Source organism: Zootoca vivipara, chromosome 16, assembly GCF_963506605.1.
Source record: "Zootoca vivipara chromosome 16, rZooViv1.1, whole genome shotgun sequence".
Lineage (NCBI taxonomy): Eukaryota > Metazoa > Chordata > Lepidosauria > Squamata > Lacertidae > Zootoca > Zootoca vivipara.
The window spans coordinates 31,459,383-31,472,136 of NC_083291.1; positions in this window are offsets into that span (position 1 = coordinate 31,459,383).

A 12,754-nucleotide genomic window follows, 5' to 3' on the forward strand; every position below is an offset into this window, starting at 1 on the left:
CAAAGCGCCAAAAAACCAGCACAGAACGGGTTAAAAAATGAACGCTGTTACACCCAATCATCATCTGCCAAAGCACCAGAAGAAAACAGCACAGAAAGGGTTAAAAATCAATCTCCGGCTACCAGGAACAAAAAACAAAAAAAGGATCCTCGTTTCCACAATGGAGACAAGACAAGCTGTAGCGTGAGAAGGAGCTGGAGAACAAAGGGGGGGGGGCAACAAAAACAGCGCCATCATGATGTTTGATCAGTACTTTGAGAATTAAGATGATCTGACAAATATTTGATTCAGCTGTGTAAACATGTGCGCCAACCTGGTTTTTCTGGACCTGGGCATCCTGGGGAGATAAGCCCTTAAGCCCAGACATCAACTCATCAGGGAAGTCATCAAGGAGAGGAGTTGGGTTTCTCCAGCTTATGCAACCTAGCCTGCCAACCTAGCAGTTCTCCTGCCAACCTAGCAGTACAAAAGCACGTCAAAGTGCAAGTAGATAAATAGGTACCACTACAGCAGGAAGGTAAACGGCGTTTCCGTGTGCTGCTCTGGTTCGGCAGAAGCGGCTTTGTCATGCTGGCCACATGACCTGGAAGCTGTACGCTGGCTCCCTCGGCCAATAATGCGAGATGAGCGCGCAACCCCAGAGTCGGTCACGGCTGGACCTAATGGTCAGAGGTCCCTTTACCTTTACCTTTAGCTTATGAATATTAGTGGGCAGGGAAAGAAAAGGTTGAGGATTTCACCTTGGATGATGTAGGCTGAAGGAAAATTGTTTTCTTCAAGCTGTTTTCAAAGAGACACAGATAGGACTGTGTGGCTGCCATTGAATCCAGTGCTGCGCTTCTGTAGCATCAAGCAAACAAACAAGTCCCTCCTGAGATGTGATTGCTAGGAATCCCTCCAATGTAGACTCAGGCTGCATATATGCGTAAATAAATAATTGTCCAAAAGGGAGCACAGACCCTGTGTAAGGCATGCCAAGATCCCTGGACTCGGAGATTGGGGTGGCTTATTATTTTTCTCTGAACAATAGACTCTTAGGGTTTGCAGGAAGGGATTTTTGTGTTTTTCTTAAAAAATAAAGACATTATGGAATACTTAGATACAACTGTGAAACAGGAGAATTCCATGTTGTGGATCATTAGGAAAGGGCATGAAAACTAAAATGCCAATATCATAATATTGCTATACAAATTTGTGTTGCAAAAAGCACACTTGGAATACTGCGTACAGTACTGGTTGTCTCCCCTCAAAGAATCGTAGAGTTGGAAGGGACCCCAAGAGCCATCTAGTCCAACCCCCTGCAATGCAGGAATCTCAGTATAAAGTATACTGCAGAGCTAGCAGGTAGGGAGGGAATCAGAAATGGACAACCAAAATGAGCAAGGAATTGGAGCAACTTCCCCATGAGAAAAGGTTACAACACTGGGGGCTTTTTAGTTTATTGTAGATGGGAGGTTGCAGAACCCCTTGGTGGTATCTTTCCTGGAACAAATGTTTGCGACTCCAGATCACTTCCAGCGCTTCAAATTTGTGGAGGATAGTAGGCATGTGGCTATGTATTGCCCACAACACGCCTCTAAACCAGCAAGCCTCTACAACACCCATCATCCCTAGCTAGCAGGACCAGGGGTCAGGGATTGATGGGAGCTGTAGTCCAAAAACAGCTGGAGACCCAAGTTTGGGAAACACTGGTCTAAATTATTACAATTTTGGTGAGGAGCACTCATGTCAAGCATGTGGGGATTGTCCTAATGCTTCCTTGGTAACTTACCCTCTGCTCCAGCTTGATGCCATAGTCATGACAAACACATGACAAACAAAGGTTCTCTCACCTTGGCAATGCTGGGCTACCGACAAACAGGACCAGTCTAATGGATGAGGGCAGGAAGGAGAGGGGAGGTGACATTTGGATCTCATATTAGGGTGACCAAGGGGGCGGGGATGCCAACTTGAATAACATATTGGGGGTGGGGAGCAAGGTAAGCCTATCCCTTTGATATGCAACTGATAATGGAGCTCGTGAGACAGAACAGACAATCATTGGGCTGTTCCAATTTATTTGTTGCAGAGGAGTCTCCATAGTGTATTGAGAGATTGCAACACAGTTAGATTAGATAGATAGATAGATAGATAGATAGATAGATAGATGATAGATCGATAGATAGATAGATAGATAGATAGATAGATAGATAGATAGATACAATTGAGATACAATTGAGGCAGGCACCTCCTCTGGGATAGAGACAACAGAAGGTATTTGCCTGGCAATTCTGGCTGCTGGTTCCCATCAGGTCTAGAAAAGGAACGTGTGAGGCGCTGTGGTCTAAACCATTGAGCCTCTTGGGCTTGCCAATCAGAAGGTTGGCAATTTGAATACACATGAAGGGGTGAGCTCCTGTTGCTCTGTTCTACTGAAGAGGCTACTCATGAGGCCAGAGGAACATCGGCTGGCAGTGAGGCATGATGACTGCCAACATCGCACTACTGTGAGGCGTAAAGGCCGCTCCCTGCAATGCCCTTTCCACCTGGCCTAGGGGGCGAGGCCCAGACTCACCAGCCCTACTGAAGAGGCCAATAATAATAATAATAATAATAATAATAATAATAATATTTATTATTTCTACCTCGCCCATCTGGCTGGGTTTCCCCAGCCACTCTGAACGGCTTCCAAGAGACGGTTAAAAATACATTAAAACATCAGTCATTAAAAACTTCCCTAAACAGGGCTGCCTTCATGAGGCCGGAGCAACATCGCCCGGCTGTGAGGCGTGAAGGCTCCTCCCTGCAAGGCCAATAAAACATAAAGCACCAATAAAACGTGATGTAAAGTTTTGGAGTGTTGATATACAAGGTTAAAGTCCACATGATCACTTTGTTCTCACATGAAATTGTGCTTTTATTGTCTAACCCAGAGGAAATGATGCCTGACGTTTGGAGAGAATTAGACTAATGAAGCAAGATCTGGTTTGCAACTTTGCTAGCTTCAACGTTTCCCTTTGATAACTAAAGTATTTGGGAACATGTATCAGTAAAGAAAATAAATTTTGCTCTGTTGCTCTGGCAGAGCAAACAGAAAATGAAAACTAGGGAGACTCTAAATCTCTCATGCCTTGGATGCATCACCACAGTGAAGATGTCAATTCTTGCAAGGTTTCTTCCTTTTTATTCCACGTTTTACCAATTGTGATTGCTCCTCAGTGACAGGGTCTAATTCAGAAGTACTCTCAAGCTGTAGACCTGCTCCTTCCAGCAGTTTATAAAAATTATGCATAGCATAGAGAAAGCAGATTGAGAAAGCCTTTTCTCCCTCTCTAATAACACTTGAACTTGTGGACGTTCAATGAAGCTGAATGTTGTAAGATTTAGGACAGATAAAATAAAGTTTGTACTTCTTCACTTCAAACTATGGAACTCTCAGCCCGTTATGATACAGAACTCATAATATCTTCCTTTTGTGTTAAAGGTATTCTGTAGCCAAATATAGCCTGTTATGTATTAGTGTATATAGTTTTCCCTCAGGTCCTTGACAGTTGTTTTAGGAGGGAACTCTAGGAGGGAACTTTGAATTATGTTTGATACATTGTTTGAGCCAGCCTCTATAAAAGCATGCCAGCTTGGCAATGCAGTTCAGTTCTGTTCTGGCTTCCGAATAAAGTGCCATCAAAAACCTCGGCAAATTCTTTGATTAGGCCCTCAGTCTCTGCATCAGTGATGCAGTTGATGCCGGTGACTTCCAGGCCAAGGGCATCAAACCAGTCTAGCCCTAGGAGGCTCGGCCTCTGACCTTCAACCACCACCAGTCGGAGCTGCTGGAAGGTCTTCAATCAAGAGGATCAATGGCGCTGGAGCTGGGTCTTCCACAAGCATTGGAAGAGGGCACCGACTAAGAGCGTCAGCGTGGCCCAGCGATTTTCCTGGGCAGTGGATGAGTTGGTAGCGGTATGCTGCCAGAAAGACAGTCCATCGCAGCATGTGAGGCGAGAGAACCGGTGGGTTGGTCTATCACCAGCGAGGAGGCCCAGGAGCGGCTTGTGGTCGGTGATGAGGTCAAAGGTTCTGCCGTAGAGGTATTCATGAAACTTCTTCAATCCAGCCACAAGCCCCAGGGCCTCTTTGTCCAGCTGGCTGTCATTTCATTCGGCCGGAGCTAGCGTCCTGGAGACGTAGGCGAGCAGTGCCTCCCTTCCGTCTGGAAAACGGTGACTGAGGACAGCGCCAATGCCAAAAGGTGAGGCATCACAGGAGAGGACCAGCGGCCTGGCTTCACTGTACTATACCAGCACACTGTCTGATGAGAGCACAGGGGCGTAGCCAGGATCAAAACTAGGGGGGGGGGGCAAGCCATGGTCGTTCAGGGGCGGGGCCAAGGCACAGAAGGGGAGGGGCCACAAAGTGGGCGGGGTTAAAGGGCCAACGGGCCTGATGACATCGTGGCGGTGGCAGCAGCGGCCACCTTGTGCTTCTGGGGCTGGTAGCGTTGGCGGCTACCCTGCTTGGCTGGAGAGGATGGGAGGGTCGGGCAGGCGAGAGGGGGTGGCAGGGCGGGCGAGGGCGAGGCAAGACACGGCCGCAGCCACGACGGCTCCGAGGCGTTGCTGCATATCAGCATAATATTTCAACCATGGTTCAAGCCCCACCTTAGGAAAAAAATCCTGCATTGCAGGAGGTTGGACTAGATGACCCTTGTGGTCCCTTCTGACTACAATTCTATGATTCTATTGATATATTACCATAGCATATGCATCATTCTGCTTTCTTGAATTGTCCTACTCCTAGGCATAGCATCCAACTCCTAGAGGCCTAGGTGCCCCCCCCCAATTACTGGTAAATACCGTATTTGAAAGAGTCATCCCCCCATGTTGATGGGCTTTCTATGTGGGGCTTATCTGCCCCCCCGTATTTTATTAAGGATGGAAGAGGGAGGGAAGGAAGGAAGAAATAGAGAGATAACTCATATTTGTGGGTGTCTCTGGATGACGCTGTGATGCTGGAACTCTGCAGCAAGAGGACAGGAGGGTCGGGCAGGCGAGAGGGGGTGGAAGGGCGGGCGAGGGCGGGGCAAGGCATGGCCGCAGCTCCGACAGCTCCGAGGCGTTGCTGCATATCAGCATAATATTTCAACCATGGTTCAAGCCCCACCTTAGGAAAAAAATCATGCATTGCAGCGGGTTGGACTAGATGACCCTTGTGGTCCCTTCCGACTACAATTCTACGATTCTATTGATATATTACTATACCATATGCATCGTTCTGCTTTCTTGAATTGTCCTACTCCTAGGCATAGCAGCCAACTCCTAGAGGCCTAGGTGCCTCTCCCCCCCCCAATTACTGGTAAATACTGTATTTGAAAGAGTCATCCCCCCATGTTGATGGGCTTTCTATGTGGGGCTTATCTGCCCCCCCCCCGTATTTTATTAAGGATGGAAGAGGGAGGGAAGGAAGGAAGAAATAGAGAGAGGGATAACTCATATTTGTGGGTGCCTCTGGGTGACGCTGTGATGCTGGAACTCTGCATGTACAGAAGCCTTGTAAGCAGCTTTCTCTCTGCTTGATTTACAGCAGGCACGTCCAACAGGTAGATTGTGATCTACCAGTAGATCACTGGATGTCTGTGGTAGATCACTGGTAGGTCACTGACACCCCTAAAAAAAGCTCACCCAAAATTTTCCTTCTCCCTCAAAAAAATTGAACTATGACCTGAAGCCCTAAACAAAAATGGGCCTCCCTCCCTCCTAAAAGAAGCTCAACAAGTTTGACCTAAACCCCCCAAAACAGGGCTTCCCTTCCTTTAAAAAAAAACTCAACAGCTTTGACCTGAACCCCCCAAAAGGGGGTAGATCACCCCCAGTTTTAAACTCTGAGTAGATCAGAGTCTCTTGGGAGGTGACCACCCCTGATTTACAGTATACAGATGCAGGAGGAGGGGCAGACTGGAACACCAATGCTTTTTATAAACATCACTGTCAAAGTTACAGCCCCCCCTTTCTTATTCACTTCCTTTTAGCCTTGCAGAGCCACCTTAGTCAAATTGAATCCTCCGAGTCTGCACCCTCATTAAATCGCCAATAGAACTCTTAATGCTCCTGAATGCTCATTAACAAGTCCCACTTAAGAACAATAGGGTGAAATGGTCAGCTATCAAATCTTGCCTGGGGATATATGCTTAACTGCTTAACTACTGGTAGCCACTTTGCTTTATTTATTTGATGTGTTTTTGTTACTGCTGTGTCGTCCCCCCCCCCCCCAGCAAGCGGAGACTTAGCTGCTCTTGCTAAAGCAAAGCCTTTTCCACTTCAGTTTTTGGAGGGGAAAAGTGCTGGTTATGGTCTGTAAAATATATTAATTTTTTTGCTTCTAGGGGGGGGGCAGCTGCCCCCTCCTGCCCCCTGCCTACGCCCATGTGAGAGCAGGGCCTTGACTGCGTTGAAGGCTGCTGTTTCTCAATGACCCCAGGACCACGGTGTCTTCGTGCTGAGGAGTCGGCGGAGAGGCTCCGCTAGCGTTGCTTTGTGGGGCAGGAACATGTTGTAGAAGTTCAGCAGTCCCAGGAACGCTTGCAACTCCGTTTTGTTCTTCGGGATCGGGGCCTGCTAAATGGCCCGGAACTTGGATTCAGTCGGGTGAAGACCGGAGGCATTGATAAGGTAGTCCAGGAACTCCACTTGTGGAACGGTGATCTGGCACTTTTCCTTCTTCACCTTGAGCCCAGCCTCCTGAAACCTGGTCAGCACGGCGCAGAGGCACTCAAACAGCTGTTGGTTTGAGTCTGCGGATACCAATATGTCATGAAAGTACGGAACCACGCCCAGAAGCCCCTGCAGGAGGCGCTCCATAAGGCTTTGAAAGATGCCAGGAGCCACACTCACCCCGAACTGCAACCGACGGCACCGGAACGTCCCTCAGTGGGTGACGATTGTCTGAGCTTCCGCAGTGGCATCATCGACAGGCAATTGTTGATAGGCTTGGGCAAGGTCCAGTTTAGCGAAGACCTTGCCCTCACCCAGGGAATGCAGCAGGTGGTGGACGACAGGAACCGGATAAGCTTGCTGCTGAAGTGCCTTGTTGATCGTGCACTTGTAGTCTGCACATATTCTCACCGATCCGTCTTGCTTGACAGGCGTGACGATGGGGGTCTCCCACTTGGCGTGGTCAACTGGCTCCAAAACGCCTTGTGCGATGAGCATGTCCAGTTGTTCGTCCACCTTTGCCTTGAGAGCAAATGGAACCCGGTGTGGCTTTAGCTTGATGGGGGTGACTTGCGGATCAAGGCTAAAGGAGATGGGCATGCCTGTATATTGTCCCAAAGTGGCATCAATGACTGATGAGCTGACTGATGAGCCCATATGCATTTCAAGCCAGAATAAGCCCTAAATGAGGGGGAAGGGATTTGGCTCACAACAAACTTATGAAGTAATTTGTTGTTTAGTTGTGTCCTACTCTTCGTGACCCCATGGACCAGAGCACACCAGGCACTCCTTAGGCTAGTCACACTTCTCTGAAGTCTCTCAGCCTCACTCACCTCACAGAGTGTTTGTTGTGGGGGAGGAAGGGAGAAAGGAGATTGTTAGCCGCTTTGTGACTCCTTAGGGTAGTGATAAAGCAGGATATCAAATCCAAACTCTTCTTCTTCTTGCCTGGGCCAGATCCCTCCGTGGGCCGGTTCATGTGCGTGCCCACAATTTCTGGTACTGCATCTGCACAGACGTGATTTTTGGTGCCACAGAAGCGAGTCTCCGCACCGCGATGCACTGGTTTAGCGCAGCGCGTGAGCACGCAACTCAGTTCAGGGGCAGCCCATGGGCCGGTCAAACGACCTCCATGGCCCACGTCCGGCCCATGGGCCTAAGGTTGGTGACCCCTAACTTAGATGAATACCCTCCAAAGGTCTCTAAGAATGCTGCAGTGTTTTGCAGACTAGTACGGATTCAAAAAATAATTGAGAAAGGTGTGCAAAATAGGCCTGGGGTGTGTGACTGATATGTCCCAATGTATTTCAAGCCAGAATCAGCACTAAATGATGGGGGAGGGATTTGGTTCACAACAAAATTATGAAGTAATTTGTTGTTCAGTCGTGTCCGACTCTTCGTGACCCCATGGACCAGAGCACACCAGGCACTCCTGTCTTCCACTGCCTCCCACAATTTGGTCAGACTCATGTTAGTAGCTTGGAGAACACTGTCCGACTTCAACCATCTCGTCCTCTGTCGTCCCCTCCTCTTTGTGCCCTCAATCTTTCCCAACAATCTTTTCCAGGGAGTCTTCTCTTCTCATGAGGTGGCCAAAGTATTGGAGCCTCAGCTTCAGGATCTGTCCTTCCAGTGAGCACTCAGGGCTGATTTCCTTCAGAATGGATACCTTATGAAGTAAAGTTCCCCATTATAAAGAACTTATTCTAGCCAGAAGTTGGTGGGCTTGAATTAGTGATATCTGGCTTTGTGGACTGAATAAAATATTGTTTTATAAGTGGAATAGTTGGGGGTTACCTTGGAGTGCATGTTTTGAATTTATTTATATATATATATATATATATATATATATATAGCTGACAGACGAAGAATCAGAATCCCTCCCCTTCAGTCTCTCTCTTTTCTTCTTCTTTTTCTTTCTTCCTTTATTTTTGTTTTTATTTAGATTGGGTTTTTCATGCTTTTATGCATTGTAAAAATTTATTTTGTAGTTGATATTAACATTTGTATACAGTCATACCTCGACATCCGAACGATTAGACTTCTGAAGGTTTCAACTTCCGAAGTCGACAACCCCGGAAGTCTTTTCGCCGCACGCGACCTGTGCAAAGCAATACGCACGGTCGGCGCATGCGCAGAAGTGGCACTTTGACATCCGATGACTTAGACTTATGAAGATGGCCGCAGAACGGATCGTCTTCATAAGTCGAGGTACCACTGTATGTTCTTTTAAGCTTTAATAAAATCTACGGGGGGGGGGGGATAAATGGGTGGGCTTATTTATCCCTTTGTTGTATTTTGCACATCTGACTCAACAGTAATCAAGGCTGGCCCTGTCATGAAAAAAGAGTGAGGCAGCTGCCTCAGGCAGGAAATATGGAGGGACTGATTTACAGAAGCCACCCTGGTTTCTGATTTGATCCTGGAATGTCCCACGTTTATTTGGGACGTCCCTATTTTCATTGGAGAACTGTTTTGTTTTTAAAAAAATCTATTTATTAATTTTCCAATTAAAACACAATTATATCACATCCATTATTTCAGATTATACAAATACATATCAATTAAACCAAATGTTATGTCAAATCATAAAAAAATGAGTTCCCATGCTTCAAAATTTGGGGATTCCTGATAACTGTGCACACTGCCGTCTTTATTCTAACGTCCAAATCTTCACTCAAAGTCTGTAATAGTCCTGATCTTTCCCAACAGTCCCTCTAGATGTTTTCTTTCTTTCAATTTTTCCACAGCTGCTGAGATAAGCATCAAACAAAATTTAATACATATTCTTCTGTGTGAATTTTATTCAGTCCGACCTCCCCATAAATCTCTCTTTGTCTGGAGTGCCTCTCCTGCCACGTCGGTCGTCCAGCGCAGACCAGTGCCATCTTGCAAGACTCAGATCTTTTTCCACCTTCTTATCGCAAAAATTACAGCTTTTTCAGGCAAGGCACAGCCGCTTCCCATTATGCACAAACTCTTGACAGATTTATGGCTCTCCTTGCCCTTTAGCTGCACTCTGCTTCAGACCGCTGTTCAAATTCAAAGTGCGTCGCTCCTTGTAAATCCACCCGACAGCTCCAGGCACCCTCCAACAACATACCCGATTGGGGAGGCCCTCCGCTCCAACAGCTTTATGCAAACAGCTTCTAAGAACATAGTTAATAGCAATCCTTTAATTATATAAAGTCCAATAATCACACAGGTCGTTTCTATTTCTCATTTGTTCCAAATACCAGGACAGTGCATCCAGGAAGGTGATAAGTGTCTCTTAACGTATATAAAAATAAATTTAAAAAATTCACTTCCCTTTTCGTTCCATCTCAATCAATCTTTCTTCTAGATGAAATACTCCCTCAACTCCTCACGCTCAGCAGCTGAAAATTCCTTGGCAGTATCTTCTCCCCCTTCTTTTGAAGCATGTCCATGAATTTAATTCCAATTATCTTTTTTAATCATGGAGATCTCGCTCGCATAGGGAGGCCCCCCCCCCCCGTGAAAAGTCGGGGTGGGTTAAGGGGCATTCGCGGGCCAGAGGGCCCCCTGTCAAGACCCGGGGTGGGTGGGGAGACTGCTATTACTCCCCTAGCAGCCACCAAATTCCCCATGAAGGTCGGAGAGGTGGAACAAGGGTCAGCCATTTTCCCTGCGAGCGAAACCGGAACCCTTCATTGGAGAACTGTTGGAGGGTATGGAGTTATGCGACCCCTGAGCCAAGCAGTTAAGTACAGTGGTAGCTTGGTTGTTAAACACAATCCATTTTGGAAGACCGTTCAACTTCCGAAACGTTCAACAACTGAGGCACAAAGGTTGCAGCCTTTGCAGTCTGCAAAGTCAATGGAGAAAATTTTTAAAAAATGCAGCAGAAGCCATTTGACTTCTGAGGCACGTTTGAAAATGGAAGCATTTACTTCTGACAGCAACGGTGAAGGGGGAGGAGCGGACAGCGGGAAAGAGGCACTTTGCCGACAGCAATGGTGAAGGGAAAGGAGCAGACAGCAGGAAATTGGCTGCCTTCGCTCCATAGCACGCAGCAACTTCCCCCCTTCTGTTTTAGGAGGGAAAAACTGTGTGTTATGGTCCGAAAAATATAGTACTCGGGGCTTTGTTTAGCCCTGGCCGCAAAACAGAGGGAGCAGCTGATACTAAATGGCAATAAAGAGGAGGATCACCCTGGGGAACATACTCACTTCACAAAGTTTGGCAGTAGTGTCATAGAGTACATCCTAATTTCAAGATTTGCATATAAGTTCATCACGGAGTTTCAAGTGGTACATAACACTGAGAGGGACCACCTTCCCTTAACTCTAGCACTTGCAGGCCCGCTCTTCAACAATTCCATTGCTAACCCACAATACAGTCATACCTCAGGTTATGTTTGCTTCGGGATACGTACTTTCGGGTTGTGCACTCCGCAAACCCAGAAGTATTTTCCACTGTGCACGCAGTCTGCGCATGCACAGAAGCACGCTTTCACGCTTGTTTGGGTTACATACTTTTTGGGTTGTCCGCTCCTCCCCCTTCCCCTTTGCGCAGAAGCGCGCTTTCGCGCTTGTTCGGGTTACGTACTTGTTTAGGTTACGTACGTTATCTGCACCTAAAAGAATCAAATGGTTCCCCATATAGTGGTACCTCAGTTTATGAACACAATTGGTTCCGGAAGGTTCTGTTCATAAACTGAAGCGTTCATAAACTGAAGCGAACTTTCCCATTGAAAGTAATGGAAAGTGGATTAATCCATTCCAGACAGTCCGCGGAATACTTAAACTGAAGCGTTCATAAACTGAAGCAAACTTTCCCATTAAAAGTAATGGAAAGTGGATTAATCCGTTCCAGACAGGTCCGCGGAGTACTTAAACTGAAATGTTCATAAACTGAAGTGAACTTTCCCATTGAAAGTAATGGAAAGTGGATTAATCCGTTCCAGACTGGTCCGCACAGTACTCAACCTGAAGCGTACTTAACCCGAAGCATGGGTGTAATTGGTTCCGGAAGTCTGTTCATAAACTGAAGCGTTCATAAACTGAAGCGAACTTTCCCATTGAAAGTAATGGAAAATGAATTAATCCGTTCCAGATGGGTCCGCGGCGTTCATAAACCGAAAATTCATAAACCGAGGTTCCACTGTACTTAATGCAGACTTAACTCACCTCCTTCAATCAGTGGAGCTAAAGAACATCCATACTGCCATCGCTTCGGCCAATTCCGCGGCTGACGCCTTGGAGCTCTTCAAGACACTGACAGAAAGGCTGAAACTACACCTAACAACTGTGATACAAAACACTGCCACAAAGAGGGTAACGGAATTAGCCAGCTGGTTTGACTCCGAGTGCAGACAAAGAGACACTTGAGGGGAGTTAATCGTAAATACAGGACTACTGGGGCGCCTCATTTATTTGCTGCATACGTCTCTCTTAGACGGATATACAAAAATTAATAAAGGAGAAAAGACAAAAAGCCAAGAGAATCACCTGGCACAGTTTTGTAAAGACATCATACGAGAAAGATACACCCTGTTTCTGGCGTACCATATTAGGCTTACTAATATTACTAGGAACGCAACGGACCCATTTGTACCGTTGAACCTCGAGAGTGGACTCGATATTCTCAATCACTTTATCACAATCAGGCAGCTCAGCATAATAACCCAGCCGTATTGCCAGAAGATCTACCGGACTGGCCTCCAGTATCTACAGTGGAGGTAGAAAATCTAATCATACAGCTAAAAAACAACAAAGCCCCACCCAGGCATTGATTACTTCCCTCCAGAACTCCTGCAGTCCCATATCAGATGGTGGGCCCCCTGCTGGCAACAGTATTCTCTCACATTGATTCACCAGGCTTACTCTCCGACAGCTGGGCTGTCGCGGTAATCATGCCAATATTCAAAAAGGGCCCTACATCAGACCCGGCCAGTTATAGACCTATTAGTCTTTTACCAATACAGTGGTACCTCTGCTTACGAATAACTCTACTTACAAATGTTTCTACTTACGAACGGAGCTCCATCTGCCATCTTGGATGTGGTTTAGATAGGATTTTTTCTACTTACGGATTTTTAGATAGGG